We start from the raw sequence: 23,912 nt of genomic DNA, 5'->3' as shown, positions 1-23,912 counted from the left end.
TTCTGGGCCTGCCTCTGGCTCCTGCCTCGGAGGGTTGTTCTGATAATTAAGTAAGCAAACCTATACGGAATACTTAAAACAGCACCTGACACCTCGCAAGGGCTTCTACCCACATCAGTTTTAGGAACCTTCTCCATGACCTTCTGAAATAAATACTACTGGTCTCGTCCTACATGAGGACACAGAATGGCCTGCTCAGGATCACAAGGCAGATGAATGAGCAGAGTAGGGATATAGCCCACAGTCTACCGAGCGACCCACAACCCCTGCTGTTTTTATCACAGCCCAAGGAATGAATCTCTAATGGTAAGACCATGAACACTCTGCAGGCCTGTGGGGCGAGATCCCACTGAAGGGGTCCTGTGGTGTGCTGATGGGGGACTATCAGAAGGAAAGGATGGGGCGCTGGGGGAAGTATTGAACAGCGCAGCCTGTCCTGCCAGGGCTAACACAAAGCCCACCTCTGAACCCCAGACCTCGGTCTACCAGTTCACCTCACTCAGGCTCTGTTTTTCCTGACTATAAAATGGGACATAAAAGGTACTTGGGATGTTGCAAGCTCCTGACCCCTGGGGGTGCTCAAGGCAGAAAATAAAACCTCTTGTGAAGGAAACTCCAGAAAGGGAGTAAGTCCTACAAGTGAGGGCAGCAAATCTGGGGATTTAAGTTACTTCCAATGTTAGAAATCAAGGCTTTGGGCAGCCCAGGTGGCTCAGCGGTTTAGCGCCGCCTTCAGCCCAGGGCCTGATCCTGGAGACCCGGGATCGAGTCCCGCATAGGGCTCTCTGCATGGAGCCTGTTTCTCCCTCTGCCTGTGTCTCTGCCTCTGTCTCTCATGCATAAATAAATAAAATCTTAAAAAAAAAAAAAAGAAATTGAGGCTTCACTGAACAACAGGCTGAAAATTAACAATGCTTAAAAAAAAAAAAAAAAGGAACAGAGCCAAAAATATTACTAATAGCCCTGGTGATATCTGGTTAAAAATTCTGAATTACGTCTGGGCAGTCTAATTTTTTATCTCCACAGTATTCCTGAAAACTCACCTATTTCCATTATAGGTTACAAATCCATAATTAGGCCTCTTTCCTTTCTGGCTGTTCTACATTTGAAAAGCATTCACTATTCATTCCACTGAAGCGGACTTCCCTCAAAATAACCTCATTACTCTATACTTGCACAATTATGTCACGGATGTAATTACCACCATCATGATTCCAGCGGCTATTTGTTGCACCATAATTTCCAGATGAATTTCTAGTGTAGAAATAAAATAGCCACAATAAGATAATTAATTACAACTCAATTATGACTACAGCACAGTGACCAAAATTAAAACTCTGAAAGTTTTAGTATTTCGTTTTTAATATCATGTTCATCTTTGTAGCCAGCAAATAATTACTATAAAGACGCTTATTGTTAGTATATTTTGTTTCTGATAGCAGCTGCTTTCTTCGTGTACTTTTCTATAACTACTACTGCAAAGTTTGGAAGGACCACCATATCGCGATGGTTGGAGGACCAATGCTACTACTAATCAGATTCAGGGTTTGCATGCTCCTTTTGCCCCTTGGGAGCATAATCTTGACCAAGCTACCAACTTTTTTGGGTCTCAGTTTGCTCACCCAAAAAAATGGGCTACAAACAGAACTTACAATTATTGTGATAATTAGGTTAGGTAGCTTATATAGAGATTTGCAAAATGCTTTGGATTCAGCTACTGCCAAGTAAAGTTAGAAATTCTTTAACATATAAATTCCATTCAAAGATATTCAAAATTTAAAATTTTACTCAAGAAGAGGCACCTGGGTGGCTCACCTGATGGTCTACCTTCAGCTCAGGTCATGATCTCAGGGTCCTGGGATTGAGCCCTGCGTCAGGCTCCCTGCTTAGCAGGTAGCCTGCTTCTCCCTCTCCCTCTGCCTACTGCTCCCCTTGCTTGTGCTCTCTCTCTCTCTCTCTCTGTCAAATAAATAAGATCTTTAAAAAATAATAAAATTAAGGGCAGCCCCGGTGGCGCAGCAGTTTAGCGCCGCCTGCAGCCTGGGGTGTGATCCTGGAGATCCAGGATTGAGTCCCACGTCAGGCTCCTCCATGGAGCCTGCTTCTCTCTCTGCTTCTCTCTCTGCCTGTGTCTCTGCCTCTCTCTCTCTCTTTCTCTATGAATAAGTAAATAAAATCTTTTTTAAAAATTTAATTTAATTTAAAAAAATAAAATTTTACTCAAGGGGCACCTGGCTGGCTCAGTAGGTGGAGCATGTGACTCTTGATCTCAGGATCCTGAGTCTGAGCCCCACATTGGGCAAAGAGCCTACTTAAGCAAGCAAGAAAACAAAAGAAAAGAAAAAAGAGAAAAAAAAAGAAAAGAAGAAAAAATTTTACTCAAAATGTTGTCACCTCCACACGTAAACACAGGTAGGCCTCATATGGTACAAGAGCAGGGCCCCCACCGTTTGCTTTTTTTCTGCCAATTGTACTCAATTCGTTCTGAACATCAGTCCACCTGATGTAGTCTCTGAAGGAATAAAGTTCCTTCCCAGAACCCAGAGAAAGCAGACTCATTTTCCGAGACAGTGGAACCGGCTAGAGCAAAGCGCCAGGCAGCAGATCTCAACTAATTGTCACTGATGATACTAGAGTTTTTGAGGCCGATGGCGCAGAGATTGTATTAGTAAACAGACCTCACAAACAGAAATGAAAGCCTCTCCCATCTTCAAAGTATTTTCCTAATCTACCTAAACAAGTAGTTTTATTCTGTGTATTTGTGACCACTCCTCGTGCCATACTAAGAGAATTTTGTCTCACAATATTTAATTTTAGAATATAAATATTTTATTTCTAAATATTTATTTAGAAATATAAAATTTTAGAAATAATTTTAGAATATATATATATTTATATACTAAGGCCTCCACTATTTGACCCACTTGGACTCCCAGTGTATTTTGGTTCCTGAAAACCTACGCCCAACTTCTTCCACGAAACCAAAGGCCGAACTACAGGCAACTTGCCCCAATACCGTCCCCTTGCTGCTAGTTTCAGAGTGCATTCACAGGCCAGAGAGAAGAATCAACCAAGACAGTCAATATGTCTTTTGAATAGCAGAATAGAAACAAAGCTGGTAGCCGTGACTAACATAACATATTTCTGATTGCCAACACAAAACTCGGCTACCAAGGCAGTGGCCCCCAAAAAGAAAACTTCTCGATGATTAACCGACCAGTAGCATGAAGATACCATATGCAAGATAGCATGGGATTATAAAAAAGTATTAATTATCGCAGTCTTTAAGGAGATTAAGAGCCAGTTGGAGATATAAGATAACAGGTTATGACAACATTTACTGGTAAAAAAAATAAGCCAAGTCCCTAGATGCAAAGATGCGTAAGGTAGGCATGGCCCTCACACAAGCCACATGCATCATCACTCAGCAGCCGGCCACCCCCAGCCCTACACTAGGTCTGAAGGTGTAGGAGGTGGCAAAGGTCTGCATCATCAGGGATTCAGAGATGGGCTTTGAGCACGGTACCAAAGGACTGGAACTGAGGGGCAGAGGAAGAAGAAAGCAGGCATCCTAAAGGAAGCCACAGGAGGAAGGCAGGCCAGCCTAAGTATGCCCAGGGCCCGGTGAGGCAGACCTAGCCACCAGTTCAGGTGAGCAGAGCATCATCCAACCAGGTTCCCAATATTCCAGGCAGGGCCCCCTGATGGAACCCTCTTCATTCATGGTCTGTAAAAGATTTTAAATATCTTAAATCTAGAAGAAATCATAATCGATTTGTGACTAATAAACATAAATTTAGCTACACTATAATATGAAGTCACACATTACCTTTTAGTTTTCAATACATGCAAGTGTCCTTTGTTCCAGAAAACAAATCTGTTTTCCTTGTTCCTACCTCCCTTTCGAGCTGCGTCCTTTCACAGAGCTCTCAGAGGCACTCTCTCCCACTTGGCAACATGGTTCAACCTCAGACTCACGATGGCCATCTGGATGTGGATTACTCTCAAAGGTACGGCTCCGACCTCTCTTCCAAATGCCATTGCCAAAGAGCATTGACTTCTTCCAAATCTGGACGCTTCCATGTAATTTTATATTTGTTACTATTATTCAACCAGTAACCCAGACTTGAAAACCTGTTTAGCTCCCACCTCTCATTCAACTGACCTTCAAAATTCCAGTAATCTGGTCTCTGAAACGCCTCTTGCATTCATGCATCCTTTCTATCCCTGTGGCCCTCCCCCTGGGGTTCAGGTCTGTGTCATTACATCTTCTTTGGAGCCCAACTGGTCTCCCCACCTTTGTCCTTTCCAGTCCATATTGACTGCTGCTGGATTAAGCTTCCAAAAGCACAGCTCCCCAACCTCCAAACCATCAATGACTTCCTGCCAAATAAATCCCAAAGGCCTCCTTCCCACCAGCTATTCTATTCCTTTTCCTACCAGTCCGGCTTGCATACTGCCTGCTGTAGTCATAAAGCATTATTTGTGGTCCAGAAGACAAAATTCACCCTCCCCTACCACCTGGCTGCTGCCCACTTCACCACCCACATGTCCAGACTACTACCCATGCTTCAAGAGCATCGTCGAATGCTACTTCTTGCACAAAGCCATTTTAAATCCTTTAGCAGGAAGGAATCTCTCCCCTCCGAATTCTGGTACCACTTCATCCACTACCACCTGGCATGTGAGTTCCTTGGGTATACATATTCTTACTTCTCTGGAGGTGACCTCCTAAAGCAGCATCTCTGTAGGAAAATAATCAAACCAACGTGCTAAGTTAGTGCTTTCTTATGCGGAAGCATTGTGTCAAGAATTATGGAAGACACAAGAGCATCAGTTGACAGCTAAATTGGGAAATTATGCTCAAACAATCCAAAAATAAAGCAATAATATCAGTAACTCTTTTTAACCATCATATACAGATGTTCACTGAATTCATGAAAATACAGAACATCTCAGAGAAAAGGAGTCTCCGGAACAGAATGAAGACTCCGAGGCAGCATACTGCAGAGGCTTATAGCATCAACTCTGGAGCTGTTTGGTGGCTGAGTTCTAATCCAAGCTCTGGCATTTACTCACTTGTGACCTTGGGCAAGTCATTTAGCCTCCATTTCTTGTAAAGCGACAAATTAAAATGGAGATATTGAAAGTGCTTCCCCTTTCAGACTGTAGTAAGAATTATGCACGCACTATATGCAAAATCACTTAGAGACTGGCATATATATAACTGGTGCTGTCCATCCCGCTGGTCTTTTTTTTTTTTTAAGATTTTATTTATTTATCCATGAGAGACACTGAGAGAGGCAGAGACACAGGCAGAGGGAGAGGCAGGCTCCATGCAGGGAGTCCGATGTGGGACTCGATCCCAGGACTCCAGGATCACGCCCTGGGCTGAAGGCAGATGCTTAACCACTGAGCCACCCAGGCGTCCCCATGCCACTAGTCTTATTACTATGAAAATGTTCTATCTGGGGGAAAGAAAACCAAAAAAAACAAAAAAACAAAAAACACAAGCATCACATATTTGGTAGTTAAGATGCCTAGCAGGATTTTTACTAAAAAAGGAGACATTACCATCTTAATATGGTCAATCTACATTTGCTCTACTTCCTGACAGGTATTCTCTGACTGACTGATGGGTCCGTGAAATCACTAGGGGTAGCTCTTTGCACCACGGATTGAATGCTGTGCAAACAGAGCAGGCACCTCGACCAATGAGTCACGCACAAAGCCTTCAGCCAGCCAAGGGCTCACCCACAAACAGGCATTGTCTCCCACAAACAACCCTGCTGTTGTCATCCAGATGGGGGCCAAACAAAACCATTGGACTTAGGCATTTTGGCCAGTGGCTGAGTGCGGATACAACCATAGATACAATTCATTGCTGCAAAAGAAATCTAGAACTATGCACTGAATTTGCTCTGATAAGCAAGCTTCAGGGGTCAGATTTTTAGAGGACACTAAACCACAGCATCCAGCTGGACGATGCACGTAGAGTCTGTCTCAAAGCCCATCACATCATATAGTGACTTATTAATTAATGGTGTGGGGAACAGCTGTGACTCTAGGGTATCAACATCTGTCATTTTCCCCTCAAAATGTTAAAATGCATTATACATAAATTGCCACAAGTATTCAACTTGAACCTGCATTACAGGCGCAAATTCATACACGGTGAAGTGAAACCTGCTAGGGAACATTTGATGTTTTATTACGTTTCACTAAAATTATTTATAGCTCAAAATTGCTTGTTATTCACATGTCAGAGTAGTGGAATAATAACAAATTCACATTTACCATCATCTTATTTTCTGACGAAATACAGAAATTAAAAGAATTCTAGCACTAAGGCTGAGGCTATACAAGAACAAACAAAGATATCTTGTCCCTTTTTCCATGGTCGAATGTCTGTTTTTACTTCACATGACCTGGAATACGGCATGGCAGCTTCCACGAGGTCTTTCATCCAAATGTCAGGGAAGGTTAGGCAGGGGCGACTGATCGCCAGAACAAATACCCTCAAATCTCACTGGCCTAACACAATACATGGTGTAACCTCTTCTTCAGGCCTTTTTCCAACGCCGCTTGGTAAGCGAGGTTCTGCTTCATGCAGTCATTCAGGCTTCTTCTATCCATCCTGTGGCTTCTTCCATCCATCCAGTGGCTTCTTCCATCCATCCTGTGGCTCCTTCCATCCATCAGTGGCTTCTTCCTCCCATCCTGTGGCTTCTTCTATCCAACCAGTGGCTTCTTCCATCCATCCAGTGGCTTCTTCCATCCATCTTGTGGCTTCTTCCATCCTGTGGCTTCTTCTATCCAACCAGTGGCTTCTTCCATCCATCCAGTGGCTTCTTCCATCCATCTTGTGGCTTCTTCCATCCTGTGGCTTCTTCTATCCAACCAGTGGCTTCTTCCATCCATCCAGTGGCTTCTTCCATCCAGTGGCTTCAGCATAGCCCAGCCATTCTACCCCGCTCCCCTGCAGCTGGCCAGCAGACCAGAAAGAGAACAAATATGGAAAAGCACCCCCACTCTTAGCAGTCTCTCATTTCCACACATCCCATGGTGAGAATCAGTCACATTCCCCTCCACCCACACATGGAAGGTAGTCTAGGACAGTGGTTGTCAACAGGAGGCAACGGGAGACACTAGCAACGTCTGGAGACATCTGTGATTGTCACAACTAGGCAACTGGCATCTCGTGGGTAGGGCCCAAGGATGCTACTAAACACACCACATGGCCCAGGTCAGTGTCCCCACAACAAAGGATCATTCAGTCCAAATGTCAATAATGCCGAGATTCTGATAAGCATCTCTCCGGTCACCACAATCATATGACATGTCAATGCTCAGGTCTACCACCGTTTTTCACTAAGATACACTCTAAACAATCCCGACCAAAAAAAAAAAAAAATCCCGACAAATCCACACTTCAAGTTTGTTCATTCATTTGCTCACTCGTTCCTCCATCCATTCATCCAAACTCCTGAACAAGACAAGGTCCCTGCAGGCAGAGAATTCTCAGGTGGAGCAGGGAGGCAACCACATACAGGGTTATCACACACAGAGGAAAGTGGGATTAAAAAAGAACAAATGGAAGGAAAGCTAATTCCTCCTGATATAGTTGGAGGCGACTCCATAAAGCAAGTAGAATGGGAAGGAAGTCTTGAAGGAAGCATATAGTTACAGCTTTCCATCAAGACAAGGTGTTTTTGTGGGAAGGGGAAGGACATTCCAGTAAAAGGAGCTACGTGAACAAAGGATTGGCAATATGAAAACACAGGATTTATTCTCCTCTTGGTATAGGGCAAAGCAGAAACTGGGAGAGGAAGGGTTGTAAGAAATGCTTTTTTTTTTTTGTTCGAACAATATTTTTTTAGTAGTGCATTCATGAAAGTCTTAAGCTCGCAGCTACATACTCTGGCTTTCAGGTAAGTGGCCCTTCAAGAAACAATTCACATCACCCAGCTACATAGAAACTTGTTAGTACAGGGCAAAACTCAGCTAATAGTCAGAAATCTCACTGCAAATTTCCCAACAGAGCTCATCACTGACTCTTTCAAACCACAGGACCTCAAAGTCAACATCACACTGATTCAGGGAGATGTTGACCAAAATCACCCATCTTTGTTCCCAGGAACAGTGCAGAAGTCAGATCGCTTATATTACATCCAACCCACTTTTTAAAAAGGACTTATTGCTTCTTTCAATGCTGAACCCAGCTGTGAATGTGGCTCCCAGGCTGCGGTTAAGAGCCCAGACCGCACAGGTTCGTATCTCGGCTCTGGCATAGACTCGCCATGTGACCTTGGGCAAGTCACCTAACTTTTCCAGATCCAGTGCCTCTCAGATAACACACTTAAAGCAGTTAGCACTGAGCCTGAAGCACATAATAAACGTTGCCTGTTATCTCTGTACTATAGTTACCCCCCCACCCCTCCCCCAGAAATACACTGTGGAATCCAACACAGTTTGGGAAGGGAAACATCTGATAAACTTCCATGTCATTTTGTAGAACATGCATTATTAATAACAACGTCAGTTTGCTTTGGGCAAGATGCTTTTAATTACGAAGTCAATATCACCATGTAAACAACAGTTGTTCTTAATTCTGAAGCTAAAATTGAGTTCAAAAAAATACCACACTCCTACACAATTATTTACCCCACTAGTCGCTTAACTCACTTTTCCTCCCTCAAACCATTGTCCCTCTCTCTCCTTTTCTCATTTTCGCTGTGATCCGCTCTGGGAAAACAAAGTGTATTTAGCTGTTAAGTACTATAGATTATATCGAACGACACCAGTCACCTAGCACTAAAAAGCCTCATAAAGGAAAGAAATTTGTTTCTTTCCAAGTCAGAATCTCAAAGGAGACGCTAAACCGAGAGAAGTGGACTCTGGAACCCGAGGAGCATCAGCCGGTGCAGAAGTGCTCCCTCCTATGCTGAGAACTGTGGGGAACAACCCACTTTTGGGGTGTCCCAAAGTGAACATCTGCATGAAGCCCCATTCACCTCTACTCAGGGTGGCCACGGAATCGAATGGCTCTGCCCTCTGCAGCAAGTCAAGGACAAGGAACAAAATGAAAGCCAAGGCAACCAGATGACAGAGGCCGGATCCCATTTATGCTTCAAAATTGATTATCACTGCCCTCTTAATTTACAAGGAATTCTAAATTGTCCGGACAGCATCTCTTTTTCAATTTCCATTCCCAGACTGGCCTTGATTCCTGCGAATGTTATTTTAAGAAGCACATTAAAGAGAGGGTTTGACACCTCCGTGGACCGGTTCCACAAATAAGGTGTCATAAATCTGGGGTAAAATCTAACATATTCCTTTTAACTTCGTAGTGAAGACATTTTTTCTTGCAAATCAAAGAACTTCGTGTTGGGAAGAATGACCGCCCTAGATGCAATTCTCAAACACTTTATTATTTTGACATAAACTTGGAGGTGTGTGAACAAGTAATTTTTGATAGCTCTGACTCTGCCATTGGGGGAAATAAAAAAAGTAAATGAGTGATTCTGCAAAAAAACAAAAACACAAAAGAACCCCACTAACTCCTGTCAACTAATATTTAGCCTTTGTGTGTAGAAATAACGGCAATTTATAAAATGAATTCTACTTGCTTGTGAGTTTCCCCTTCCGTAGACAAACCATTTACCTTTTTCTCAGGTGAAGCAACAGGCCCTGAAGAAATCTGGCTTATCAGGAACAGAAATGAATATGATTTCTTGGTGTGCATAGTGATTACACAGGAATCCGAGTTGAAAGAGTGACGTAAATGTCTAGCAATTGCCCTCAGGTGCTATGTGCATGGGGTTTGCAGAACTAGCAAACTAATTACTGTTTCTGGCAATTTGCTGCAGGTCCTAACATCCCCAGATAAATAGTTACACTTCCCAAAAAGAAACAGAACACAAAGGGTTATCATTGGAGCCATCAGCTAAAGACCAGAAAAATCTGTGGCTTATCCAAGGGCCTTATCAGTTGCCTTCAATCCCATGTGTTAGTAATGGAGATTCAGGAGGAGAAAATGCCAGCAAGTTGGGAGTCGGGGTTCAGTAGTATGGAGCTAGGCCTGCTTCCCTTCCCAACCCCCCCTTGGAATGAACAGACTCATCAGGAAAAAGCTCCCTTAACCGGAGGAGGAACGCACTGGGCACTGTGTACACAAGCACTCCCTTCACACAACCGTTAGGTTCACAACACGTGCACGTTCCAGAAGCATCCCAGCTGCAGACAAAAGACAAGGCGACTCATCGGCTGGTGTCACATGGTTCCATCAAGAAGAAGAAAAAACCAAAAACTGTCAAGAAAAGCATAAGCTTCAGGCGCCTGGGTGGCTCAGTGGTTGAGTGTCTGCCTTTGGCTCAGCCCATGATCCTGGGGTCCTAGGATTGGGTCTCACATCCGGCTCCCCAAGGGGAGCCTGCTTCTTCCTCTGCCTCGCTCTGTCTCTCGTGAATAAATAAATACAATCTTTAAAATAAATAAATAAATAAAGCTCCTACATAATTACACTCCAGATATCAGCACAGTGAGGAACCCAGAGCAGATACAGGGTCATGCATTTTCAACTTAGCCATCAGAGGGACCAGACTGAAATCCTGCAACGATCAGCAGCAACCCAGCTCTGAATTGGACCCTAGCTCTCAAAGTTATTTCTCAAAATTAAATTCCACCATTCCTTCAACAAGTATTTATTGAATGTCTATGGTGTACCAACCAAGCCCTGTGCAGCAACCCTACCAGGCACAGCAAATACTACAGCTTAAAGAGCATTTTTAAAAGATCCCCTTAACTTTATGGTTATATTGTCTAACTCTAGTTTCCTCTCTTGCCTTTGCTAAAGAAATCTCTTCTTTAATAAAAATAACAATAATAATAAAGATCCTATCCCCAAAAGCACATTCATAAGTCAAAGGACTGACAAAGCCACGTGGCCTTCTGCAGGTGTCTCCATCCTGTTCTCTTCTGCCTCTTTTCGGATGGTGATTGCATCTCTAACCATGTGGAATGTCCAAAAAGCCTGCTTCGGGAGGCTTAAAAACAACAACAACAACAACAACCACCACAGAACAAGGAAGGAGAGGACCCCTAAATAGGGTGATCAACTCATCTTGGGTCTCCTGGGACTGTTCTGGTTTTAAAACAGAATGCCCCTCAACCTGGGTATCCTCATAGTCCTGACAAGTGGAGTCAGTGGGTCATCTTACCCCGCAAGAAACCAGACCCTTGCCTTGGCTGGGAGGAGTGAGGCCACGAAGGAAAGGAGGTTGGTGCTCTTTGAGGAAGAAGGCCCGATCGCCTGCAGGCTGTCCCAGAGCCTTTCGGCATCCTCCAGCTTCTTCCCCAGAAGGCCTATCATTTTAAACTCCACACCATTTAAGCAAAGTTTTACAAAGACTCTCCAACAACAAGACTCCGATGACATGACATACAAAGCATATCCTCATAAAAATGCCAAGGGCTGTAATTATTTGGACGTGGTTATCTTCATGGCTAGTTAAAGAGCTTCTTCAGGTTAGAGCACAGCTACTCATCCCAAGATTTCCAGATTTCAACACCATGACTGGTGGGTGGTAGATGCTGAATAAAAGGGACATTAATAATAGTTGCCATTATGCAGTGTTTACAACGCACAGGGCAATATGCTAAGGCATCTTATGTAAATGATTCAACTTACTCTCATATAACTCAATGAGGTTGACTGTCCTCCATTCTCCAGATGAAGACACCAAAGCCCAGTCAGACTTTGTTTACTCAAGGTCATTATGGCAGAGCCAACACTTGAACCCGAACCCATCTTGCTTCAAAAATTCCATGTTTTGGGGGGCTCCTGGGTGGCTCAGTTAAGTGTCTGCCTTTGACTCGGGTTATGATCCCAGGGTCCTGGGATGGAGCCCCACATTGGGCTCTCTGCCCAGGGGGGAGCCTGCTTCTCCCTCTCCCTTTGCCTGCCACTGCTTGTGCACTCTTTCTCTCTCTGTCAAATAAACAAATAAAATCTTTTTTTAAAAATTCCATGCTTTTCATCACTCAATTGAATGAGGATCAAGTAAGGTGGGTATGTATGGTAACAGATCAAGAATTGAAAGAGAAAGGATCCCTGGGTGGCGCAGCGGTTTAGCGCCTGCCTTTGGCCCAGGGTGCAATCCTGGAGACCTGGGATCGAATCCCACATCAGGCTCCCGGTGCATGGAGCCTGCTTCTCCCTCTGCCTATGTCTCTGCCTCTCTCTCTCTCTCTCTCTCTATCATAAATAAATAAAAATTTAAAAAAAAAAGAATTGAGAGAGAAGAGTATCAGATACATTTCTTTTATTCTATTCCCTTTTAGCTTTGACATTGCAAAAAAATAAAAAGGCAGAAAACCAAACTAATTAGAAGTTTGTACGTTAACCTAAGGCAAAGCAAGGATTTTACTTAGAATTGTTCTTAGCAAATGGTAAGCACTGAATTTTTTTTATTTTTTTTTAATTTTTTTTTAATTTTTTATTTACTTATGATAGTCACAGAGAGAGAGAGAGGCAGAGACACAGGCAGAGGGAGTAGCAGGCTCCATGCACCAGGAGCCCGACGTGGGATTCGATCCCGGGTCTCCAGGACCGCGCCCTAGGCCAAATGCAGGCGCCAAACCGCTGCGCCACCCAGGGATCCCAAGCACTGAATTTTTTAATAAATTTAATATATACAATGTTACACCTAATATGGAGTTTAAATCATTGATTCTCAGGGTTTCTTTTGTTCAGCTCATTGTTTTTTCTTTTTTCTTTTCTTTTTTTTTTTTTTTTTTGATTCTCAGTGTTTCAAATGTTATTTTACCCATCACCAGAGGTGACTAGATTGATTCCTACCTTAGATTTCTTAAGTGTTAACATGACGAAGTAGGACCAGATGGCCAAGCACTTACCCCTGATAAAGGTGGTTCTCTACCTATGTAGTTGAATTAGCTATTACTCACTTAAAATGACCATAGTCCTTATGTCTCATGCAACAAAAGGGCATTTTCTCTAAACAAGGTACAGAGATCCATCCACATTCTCCGCAACCACCTTTAACCTCATATTAATCTGTAAGGAAGCAATTTACAAACCCAGCCCAGAGCAATGCAACTGGAAAAGACTATCACACCAAATACTTTGTTTTTGAGACATTTATGTCAGCTCCACTCATTATCCCTCAAACTGAGAACATTATTTTGATGTTAATGTATTCGTGGCCATTCTCTCCAAGCAGCTAAACACATTTCCTCTTTCATAATAATGCCATTAGTAATGATCAAGCATTCTGAGGGTTAGAGTTTCTATCATGTGAATGAATATTCCAAAATCAAAAGAGGTAGAGCAAACCAGATGTCTATCACAAAGGCATTTATGGCTACAAGCTAATTACGAAGGGAGCTATGCCAGCCAGTGGTGGACAATTGTCATCCACTGGGGTCAAGCCCAAACCGCACAGTCTGCTTCTTGAGACTGTGGGATGTAAAGTCCCATATGTCCCCAAGGAGAAGATGTTTTTGTGCGCTGTGCTGTCATTTTGGAAGAAGCAGACAAACTGAGGGTGAAAAACAGATTACCAATAACAATTCATTTTGTTAGAAGGATGACCCTCAACAAGAATATTCACTTCCCAACCACTGAAATGCACACTGCAGCCTGGCAACTCCCATTTGATCCAATATTTAATCACGATTAATGCAAGTAGGGGAAGCTCTTAAAAATAAGTTTCCCCTTGAGTTCTTTGGTGGTTCGGTCGTTTGGGTGGACAGCTCTTGATTTCGGCTCCAGTCATGGTCTCAGGGTCCTGGGATAGAGCCTGGAGTTGGGCTGTGCGCTCAGTGGGGAGTCTGCTTGTCCCTCTTCCTCTCCTCCCAACGCACCCCCCCCACCTCCACTTGTGTGTGCTCGTTCTCTCTCAAATAAATAAATGAAATCAGGAAAAAGAAGTTTCTTTCTTAACTTCCTTTTAAGTCTACGGCCAAAAGCATCTATAATTCCTTTATCACTGTAGGTCAAAATCATTTCTGTGCTGTCAAAGATTCATCAATGATTGAGTATTTATTGAGCCCTTATGCTGTACACACATGGTGGGGAATATAAAATAGGTTCAAACCTCATCGAGTATTCATCTCCAAGGAGCAAGAGAAATGAGATCTTCCTGGTTTCAGTCCCTATATCCTCCAGCTCCAAGGCCCCCTTTGAGGAAACTGGATCCCTCACCCTTTCCTCCAGCTGAGCAGTGACTAGAAAAGTTCCATTCACATCCTTTTGTGAACTAGCTTGAGTGGGTTTCTGTTCTTTGCAAGTAAACATAAAGAAAAAGACTGGGCGCCTGGGTGGCTCAGTCGGTTAGGCATCTGCATTTGGCTCAGGTCGTGATCACGGGGTCCTAGGATCCAATCCCATGTTGGGCTACATGCTCAGTGGGGAGTCTGCTTCTCCCTCTGCCCCTCCCCTCCGCTCATTCTCTCTCTCTCTCAAATAAATAGATTAAATCTAGGAAGGAAGGAAGGAAGGAAGGAAGGAAGGAAGGAAGGAAGGGAGGGAGGGAGGGAGGGAGGGGGCCCCTCAATCTTAGGTGATAATACAAGGCCATCTATGTATGATAAGTGCCCTTTGTAGAATGAATGACTTTCTTGAAAATGAGAGATGAAGGCAATTCTGTCAGAGAACTTTGGAGGAGCAAAGGATTGCTATGGGCTAAAGCTACAGAATTAATATTTTTTTAGAAGACTTAAGACCCAAGTCACACCTTTAATAAAGCAGAGTATAGGGAGAGGATGTTGTAGGCCACAGAATATTCCAGAACTTTAAAACAAGCCATGCAAAGCATTTCTGGGAAAGAGTGGGTTAACCAGCCCAGCGAATGTGGCATTTTAAAGTCGGGCAGAGCCAAAGCCAGCAATGGACAGGAAGCCTGGGTCCAGGTGGGGAAAGCTTTCAAGGGAAGGCTACAAAATACGAACTGCATCCCCAAAAGACAGAAGCCACTGAGAAGTATCGAGGCAGAGAATGAACAACTAAAATGGCCTACTGTCCTCAGGGTATCAGCGTCGTAACAGGGACCGTGGGGAAAGCCAGGAGGTAAAGGTACCCACTCACGGTCCAGAGAGAAATAAAGTCCTCAGCTGAGATGTGGCAGGAGGGAAGGGAAATGGAGGGAGACAGAGGAACTGTCACTAGAGAGGGACAGTTCACCCGTTCATCAGCACAATTCCAGTATTGTTAAGAATGCTCCTGGGCAGCCCGGGTGGCTCAGCCGCTTAGTGCCAACTTCGGCCCAGGGCATGATGCTGGGGACCCGGGATCGAGTCCCACGTAGGCTCCCTGCATGGAGCCTGCTTCTCCCTCTGCCTGTGTCTCTGCCCACCCCCTGTGTGTCTCTCAGGAATAAATAAATAAAATCTTCTAAATAAAAATTAAAAAATGGGGCAGCCCGGGTGGCTCAGCGGTTTGGCACCACCTTTGGCCCAGGGCCTGATCCTGGGGACCTGGGATAGAGTCCCACGTCCGGCTTCCTGCATGGAGCCTCCTTCTCCCTCTGCCTGTGTCTCTGCCTCTTTCTCTGTGTGTCTCATGAATAAATAAAATCAAAAAACAATAAAACAAAATAGAATGCTCCCTATTTCCATGGTATCTATCAATGCTTTTGCCAAAATCTCCTCAATGCCTGTAGAACCCCAGTGAGGAGCGTCTTAAGCGTGCTGATCCGGGCTTATAAACGGAAAGCGAGGCTGGGAAGTTACATTTCCTTGGAAGGTAGGAAAGAGAGACTAGAAAGAAAAATCCCAGCACAGACCATGGCCCCACATCTTTGCCCCTCCCGGTGGCCCCCCTGCATTGGGTCAGTACCTTCTCTGGTGAAGTCTGGCAGCCCAGCAGCCTGTGTGACGTCAGAATAGCTTTTATCACGCAGGATGCTCGCAAGGACTCTCCTGTGTGCACGAAGAAGTGGATCCAGTGGGAAAGAAGGCGTCCTGGCCTACTCAGGGCCTCCGCTCCCAGCAGATCATGGGAGCCCCCCAAAAAAATTTCCACCAAACAAATGGACTTCAGGCCTCCGCAGCCACATAGGCTCTAGGCCGGAAAACCACAGGCTCCAAGGACCACCCAAAGGAGAAATAAGTCACCTTGTCTGCAAGTTGCTTGGCCTTGCAACGCTGCTGGCCTTCAGTCTCCCCATGACAGCAAGTCAACCAGAAATTTTCCTAAAAATCCTTAAACATGGGGCACCCGGGGGGCTCAGCGGTTGAGCATCTGCCTTTGGCTCAGGTCCTGATCCCAGGGTCCTGGGACCGAGTCCCGCATTGGGCTCCCTGCAGGGAGCCTGCTTCTCCCTCTGCCCATGTCTCTGCCTCTCTCCGTATGTCTCTCATGAACAAATAAATAAAATCTTAAAAAAAAATAAACTATAATAAAAAATAAAAATCCTTAAACCTAAAAGGAGTATTCTTTTCATCCAAATGGTGATTTCCATCCCTAAGGCGGGCGCTGGGACACAGGTAGCTCACGAAGCCAGGAGAGGAGCAGGAAGGCCCCCGCCCGCCTCCCTCCGGGCTTCTAGAGGTTACTTCGGCCCGAGGCCGGGCACCTCATTCACCCCGCAAGTGTCCCCCACCTGGTCGGCCAAGTTCGTTATGAAGTTCAAGGGCCGAGCACTCGGAGGCCAAACATAATACAGAAGTGTCTTCTGGAGCTTCCCAAATAGATTTCAAGACTAGTTCCTCTGGACTTAATGCCCTCAGCCCAACCCCACGCCGCTGAACCGCCCCCCGGGTGGCTCGGGGTCTCCGATGGGCTCTACGAGGTGCTCCCGGTGGTGCTCCCGGCTGGCTTCTCAGCCGCTCGCTTCCAGCTTTCCCTCCCTTGGGGTGCAATGTTTTGTCACTCGAGGGGAGCAGAGGGCAGCCTCCGCATTCTTAGACGAAGGCCGATGTCCCCGAGTCACTGTGACTCGCTCAATGTCCCCTAGGCACTGTAACTCGGGCCCGCTGTCATCCCACCCTACCACCTGGCTAGGGAGAGCTGCTTTATAAAGGTGGCTTCAGCAAGGTGATCCCTGAGCCAGAGCCATTCTATTCGGTTAAATTCCACGCTTCGGGGGCAGCCCAGGTGGCCTAGTGGTTTAGCACCGCCTTCGGCCCAAGGCATGATCCTGGAGACCCGGGATGGAGTCCCATGTCGGGCTCCCTGCATGGAGCTGCTTCTCCCTCTGCCTGTGTCTCTGCCTCTCTCTGTGTGTGTCTCTCATGAATAAATAAATAAAATCTTTTAAAAAAATAAATTCCACACTTCGGCTGAAGGTACTTCTCTAATCCTAAAAATTCCAATCCATGCCTGCATTTATCACAACATGAACAGAGCTGTTTGAGTAACCAGCCCCTCCTACAGCCAAATCTCTCTAGGAGCCACCAACTACTTAATCCACCGACCCTCGCAACACCTATTCTTCAGCATCCAAGTATTTTTAGGGACAAGGCAACATGGAAGGCTTGAAAACTTATCACCCTGGTTGTCAACAGGATTTGCTGATGGAAGCATGAATGTCCCAGAACTCTGGGTGTTCTGCTGAGCCTGTGACCAGAAAATGTCCCTCGTCCAAAATGCTTTTTTTCTAAACATCGGAGTAACAAGGGGGAGACCCAAGGCCACTCTACACACGTTCCTGTCCCCTCGTGAAGTCTCCTCTGTGGCCCTGTGATCTTTGCTGTGGGAGGCCGCCCCCCCCCGCCCCCGTGTGACACTAGGCCCACTGCCACTCCTTTTCTACCCCAGGCTGTTCCAATGAACTCAGGAAGTCTTAGACGAGAGGCAGATGGTGAGGGAAAGAAGGTCTGTAAGTACCAGCTCTCTATTACATAATGCTAAGCACAGAACCTCCTAGAACTAACCCTAGAACGATCTCCTGCCCTAGCACTTCAGAATAAACAACTACTAAAACAGGCAACAAGAGAGAACACTGTTAATTTTTTTTATTTGATGATCAGTGTACAATCATGCTAGTAAATATAATACCAACATATCAGTAAATACCACATTGGGGTAGGACCAGAGCCTTGAAGATATTTATCATTCATTCTTTCACTTGATACTCACGTAATATCCAGTGTCTACAAAGCATGAGCTAGCCCCACGGGAACACACTCTATAACCTCATCTGGGCCGCGTGACCTGTAGCAGTCATTAGTGATGCTCACCTATATCCAGTGCCCCCTTTTTCAGGACAAGAGAAACTGAACTGTGACTGAAATGGGGTCACAGGACTAGCTGTGCAAAGCAATGCAAGTCACTTCTGGGTCCGATCGTGTCACTCACACAGCAAGATCCTCCACAGTTTCCTTTCCCACACTGCACACTCAAGATCATACCTCCATCGATTTGGGTCTTCGAGTGACTACGATGAGCAGGGCCTACCTGCTGACCACGCTGGACACACAGCCGGGGAAAGAAAGAAATTGTATTTAGCCACTGAGATCTGGAGGTGATTTCTTACTGCAGCATAACTGAACCTAAACTGCCAATAACAGCACTGTGGAGAAAAAGGGAGAAGCCTGCAAAAAGTGCCTCTCCCCCAGCTGTTTTCTCAATCCAATACTAGAAAAAAAAAAAGCAGAGTTTGTTTCAAAATTCGAGTAATTCTTTGAAATGCAGAGGGTTCAGACAGGACAGACGGGTTCAAGCAACTCTGAGGGAATAAGGAACGAAACAGAATGACCTTTCAACAATGGCGAAATCTAAACATTCCTGTGGAATTCAGCTGAAGAGTTTAAAGACCATGAAGAAAAGGTCACCTTCTGACAACAGGTCCAGTCACTTAGGAAGTAGTGATCTCCCCGATGAAAGAGGCATTCAACAATCATATGCCCCTCCCTCGGAAGTCCAATACCACCCTTTGTTCCTCTCTCCCCAGCTTCCATGGAACTTAATTAGAATCAAGTCTTCAATAAGCTCCCTGAAGGTGGTTCATATTTATGTCTCCAGACAGCACCACCCCGCACCCCACCCCTGGGCATCTCTCACAGAGCTTATTATTTATCAGGTGCTTGATAAACATCTGCTGAATGAATTAAACAAATAGTGGAGAAAGGACTCGGGCACTGGAGGCAAAGGTTGGTCTAATAACCCTTTGGGCTCCCCCAACCCACAGCTAAACACACTACGGCAGACGTCTGGGGGTGGGGAGCCTCCACCTAAAAAAAAAACAAAATAAGCATCAATACAACACTTTATTATGATTTATTACTGCACACAGTCTACAGCCACAGTGAAACCTAACGCTGCTGTATGGTTATCTTTGTTCTTGGACGTGCATTTACATGTGCGGGCAGCTGTTTTCCCATGTGGAATTTTGTGTGTGAGGTATTTATTTTTTCTATTAAAAAAAAAACCACACCCTTTGTTTCTATTGCATTATTACACTCCTTATTATCCCATCACGTGGCATTTCCTCTCGCAGGAACACAGCACACACCCTGCATTACTGCTGACAAAAAAAATTACTTGTCAAAATACCTCTATCCGAGCACCACTGCAAATCTGGTCTTCCCAAAGCGGCGGTCTTTGTCTCAGCTGGGACCAGCTAACTCCTTTACTTCTCCTAGTGATTCCTGGATGCTCTGAGTAGAAGGACACATGCCAGTGGCACTTGGGCTTTTGTAAAGTCACCTTTCAGGACTCCCCTAGAGGTGAATGACAAACCCTTCAAGTTTTTTAATTTTATTTTTCAAGGGCTTGGGGTGGGGGTGCAGGGGTGTTGGGGGGGCGGATGGCGAGGGGACAGCCTGCCACAGACACAGCGCTGCTGTTGCTGCAGTGCCAGAGAGAGCACCAGGAGCCTTGGGCCCCCAGCGATCCCTTCTTCCTACAAGATAAACCTTGAGTCCACCTCCATAAGCATCCTCCTTCCCGGCTCGGCGTGCGGGGTGCCAGGACTCTGCCCTCTAGGAGACAATGCCAATGCCAAGGTGATCCGACACGTCTGAAGGTGACGTTTTCATTGTGCTCCATCAAGATAACCCCAGACTGAGTTAGGCTGACATGGAAACAGAACTATCCTTGGAAAGAAAGGGGCAGGCCAGAGTTTTTGGACAAGAACCAACAACCTAAAGATAAAATGCAGACTGAGAGCCTAATGGTTCATGGCTATGTAAATGGAAACTTAACTAAAGCTCTGCTTCTGGTGGCTTTCTGCTCTCCCCGCCGCCCTCGGTTCCACCTCCCAGTAACTTGCTGCTGGCACGTCCCTCCCGAGATTGCAAACACTATTACAATGAAGGCTTGCAGGACAGGCATTATTTCATAAGAAGGTTACTACATCTGACCAATGCCCTAATTGAGCGCTGGTCAAATTTATAATCGGCCTGACGATGATACCTTTTCAACAAGCGATAGCCACGAACAGACCGAAGCCAAAACATATCACTACAGATAAGAAAGCCGGCATCTATCCAAACCCCAAGCTCGGATACAATTGCCTCCGTACTCCACGCATCCAAATTCCCAGCAGTGCAAACCGGGTGGAACGGAATCGAGCCCAAAGGCACCCCTGCCCTCAACGACTTCTCCCAAAGCAAGGTTTCGAGGCATTTGCAATCTCCTCCTCAGCACCGGGAGTCAGCGGCAGCCCCCCGCTGTCCACACGGGCAGGAAAGCGACGGGGTCGTGCAGAAAGCAACCGAGCGGCCGCGTGCAGACGCCGTTGGCCCAAATGACCCGAGACACCCCGGCGGCTACGCAGGCTGCTGGGGGTTACCTGAAGCTGTCACCGAGGCCCTTTCACCCCCTCCTGCGTGATGACATCAAGTGGAAATGGTAACGCGTTTGGGAGGCAGGAGGCTGACAAGCAGGAAGCACAATTGAGCTTGAGCTTTGTTCAGCCTGCAGTGAAACCCGCGCAGGAAGGGTCAGGCTCGCGCAGCCGGGGGAGGCATCCAGGCAGCGTCCCCGGCCGCCGCGGGGGGGGGGGGGGGTGCGCGGGGCCCGCCGGCCGCCGAGGGGCCGCGGAGGGGGCGTAACGCCGCCTAATTGCCTCCCGGGGATAAACACCCCCTCCTCCCCCTCCGCTGCAGTCCCCCCCGCCCCCAAGTTCTCCTCCGGCGGTAGAGCCTCCACCGGCAAGTGTAGCCCCGCCGGAAGAAAGCCGCGCGAGGGGGCGAAGAAGAGCATCTCGGGGCAAAGACACACGAGCGAGATGTGCCAGCGCACGGGGCTACGGCCCCCCACCCCGACACACGCGCCGGCGCCGCACCGCGCACCTGCCCGCCGCCCCCGGGCCGCGTCCCCGCCCGGCCGCTCTGCTCGGCCCCACGCCGCGCGGCGCCCCCCGCGTCCTGCTTTGTCCTGCCGCTGCCCTCCGGGAGCAGGCGCCGGGGCACGTGGGGCGCACAAAAGACCCCCAACCTCGGGCCCGCCACCGCTCCCGCTCCCCTACCCGCCCCCCAGAGGGGTTCCCGGGGCGCCGAGCGGCGCGCGAGGGCAACTTCTGGGGCGTGGGGACCTGCTCGCCCGCGGCCGGCGGGGGGCGGCGGGGGGCGGCGGGGGCGTGCGGGGTGGGGGCGCGGCCGGGCGCGTGCGGGGTGGGGGCGCGGCCGGGGCGCGCGCACGTGCACCCTCCGGGGCGCGCTCGCGGGGCTGGAGCTCCAGGGGGCATCCGAGGACTCCGCCGAGCCGCCGGCAGCGCCGCTCCCCCGCCCGGCCGCCAGCCCAACTCCGCCGGCGCTCGCGAGGAACGCAACTCGGGGACCCCCGCCCCGGCGCCCCGGGGCCGCCCCGCCGGGCCCCGCAGCCCCTCCCCGGCCCCCCGCGGCCCGCCCCCATCCCCTGCCCCGGGGGAGCCCCACGCACCCGGCGGCGGGTCCCCTGCCCCGCGCCCCCGGCCCCGGCGCGGCCGCCGTGGGGGCGCAGGCATCCCTCCCCGCGCGCCCCTCTCGCCGCCCCGGCCCGGGGTGGGGGGTGCAGAGCCGAGAGCGAACCGAAAGTCACCGACCTCTCTCCGCAGCGGGCTCGGGCGCTCCCCACAGAGGCGGCGGCGGCGGCGGCGGCAGCATCGCGGGGGGGACCCGGCGCGCCCGGCCCCGCTCGGGAGGCGCCCACCTGCCCGCCGCCCTCGGCGCTCCCGGCCGGACCCCGCCGCCAGGCGCTCGGCTGCGACCGGAGCTTTTTGTGTCGCCGCCCAGGCTCCGGCACCGAGGGCGGTGGGGCGGGAGGCCGGGCTCCGCGCCCCGCGGCACCGCCCCTCCCGGCGGCTCCGCCCCCTCCACCCCCCTGCGGCGGCCGGTCCTGGACGTCCGTCCGTCTGTCCGCCCGCGATCGCACCCCCACCCCCACCCCCGACGGAGGAGCCGCCCACCCCGTGCCCACGTGCGCCCTCGGCGGGACCTGGACGGGGCCTCCCCCGCGCGCGCGGGGACCTGAGCCGCGAGCAGGTGCGAGAGGAGGCCGCGAGCGGCCGGCGGGGCGGGACCGGAGGCCCCGGAACCCGGCCCGGGGTCCAGTCCACGCGTTGCGGTTCCAGAACCTGCCCTGGCATCCGCGTCGCCGCTATAGATACTTTTTGGCTGCCCCTAAAAGTTCGCATCATCCAAGCAGGGAGCGGCCCTGCTTTTGCGAAGGGGAAGACCGAAGGGACGCCCCACCCCCGGGCTTCCCGGGGCGGGGGAGAGGTGCGCGTCCTGAGGTGCTGCGGCGGGTGCGACCACGGGGCCCACCTTCTTCTCCACCCTGACACCCAATTCCTGCCGAGGGAACATGCTTAGAATGACTAGTTCCTCCTAGAAAATGTAAAGACGTGGGTCCCTTGCCTCTTGGGTTGACTGCAAAATTGAAGAATGGAAGACAGGGGGTCGCTGGCAGAGGGTGGTACCCATGCTCCTTGGTGCCTTGTTAGAGGATTTCCTTGCAGAATGAAGATCCAGAACTCTCTTCTGTGAGTCTGGTAAAGCTAAGCCTACCAATGTGCCTGGACCTCCAGCAGCCCGGTTAACCGAGTGGCCCTGAGTCCCAACAACAGAGCTCGCAGCCTTTTCCCCGGCGGCTGGAACGGAGCTGGCTCCCCGTTCTGCTGTCTTGTCCACAAAGAGCGAGCTCCCGTTCTGACCTTTCCCAGCAGCTCACTGAAGTGCTTCTGCCAAGAAAATGAAAAGAAAACCCCGCCAACCCTCGGGGGGCTCTGATGACCCAGTAAAACTCAAAATGTACTCAACTGGCCGTCCTTGTCTTGTTCCACAAGTAAAACCTGTTAACAGTGTTTCCAAATGTGTTGTCACCAAGCACCTACAGAAATCGGTCACCAAGAGACAACTTTATAGCTTTATAGCTTGATGGGTGTCAGTCCTCTCTTAAGCTCCAAATGAAAGTGTTCACTTGGCCAACCTGTGTCCTTTTGTCCTCTGAAGTCATATCCTCACTGTGCACCTGGCAGGAGTGAAAGCTAGCTGCGTGTCTGAAAAGCCTCAGGTATACTTGAAGCAGAAGACCATAGAAGTCTTTATTTTTGGCCTCCAATTTAGGGCTTTTTTTTTTCTTTTTTTTAATGAGAAGCTAATGAGAGTATTGAAAACTCTGATGTTGACCAGGAGCTTGGAATAGGATGGTGAGTTATCACACACCGAAATTTCACTAGGACAGTTTAGCCTGTAAATATTATGATGATACAAGAGTGACTCTAAAGACTACTTTTAAGAAGCTAATTTCAGGGACCAGTAATTATTCCAAAATATTTAAACTCTCTTTTTTCTCAGCTGTTTTCAAAACAATCCTCTGGGAGGATTCAAGCGTTCAGCCTGGTGTGGGGTAACTTCCATCCTTACTCAGTCAGTCCCGCTGGCTGGTATTTTGATTCACACAACATCATGGGTGTTCTCTGCCTTCCGTCCAGTCTTGTAAAGCCTTCACGTAGAGAAGGTTAATT

At 48.1% G+C, this 23,912-nt stretch overlaps 1 protein-coding gene across 2 annotated transcripts in view; it reads right to left on the bottom strand.

The window, feature by feature from the left end:
- Positions 1–22,189, bottom strand: part of LOC129514475 (E3 ubiquitin-protein ligase RNF152) — a 79,878-nt gene extending 57,689 nt beyond the window's left edge. For both annotated transcript variants that reach the window (XM_055333045.1, XM_055333043.1), the window contains exon 1: positions 21,990–22,189. The gene's annotated coding sequence lies outside the window, so the exon portion shown is untranslated. The remainder of the gene's footprint in view (positions 1–21,989) is intronic.
- Between the last annotated feature and the right edge of the window lie 1,723 nt (positions 22,190–23,912).

Source organism: Nyctereutes procyonoides, unplaced genomic scaffold (assembly GCF_905146905.1).
Source record: "Nyctereutes procyonoides isolate TBG_1078 unplaced genomic scaffold, NYPRO_anot_genome, whole genome shotgun sequence".
NCBI classification, from domain to species: domain Eukaryota; kingdom Metazoa; phylum Chordata; class Mammalia; order Carnivora; family Canidae; genus Nyctereutes; species Nyctereutes procyonoides.
This window is presented reverse-complemented; position numbering and strand designations above follow the sequence as displayed.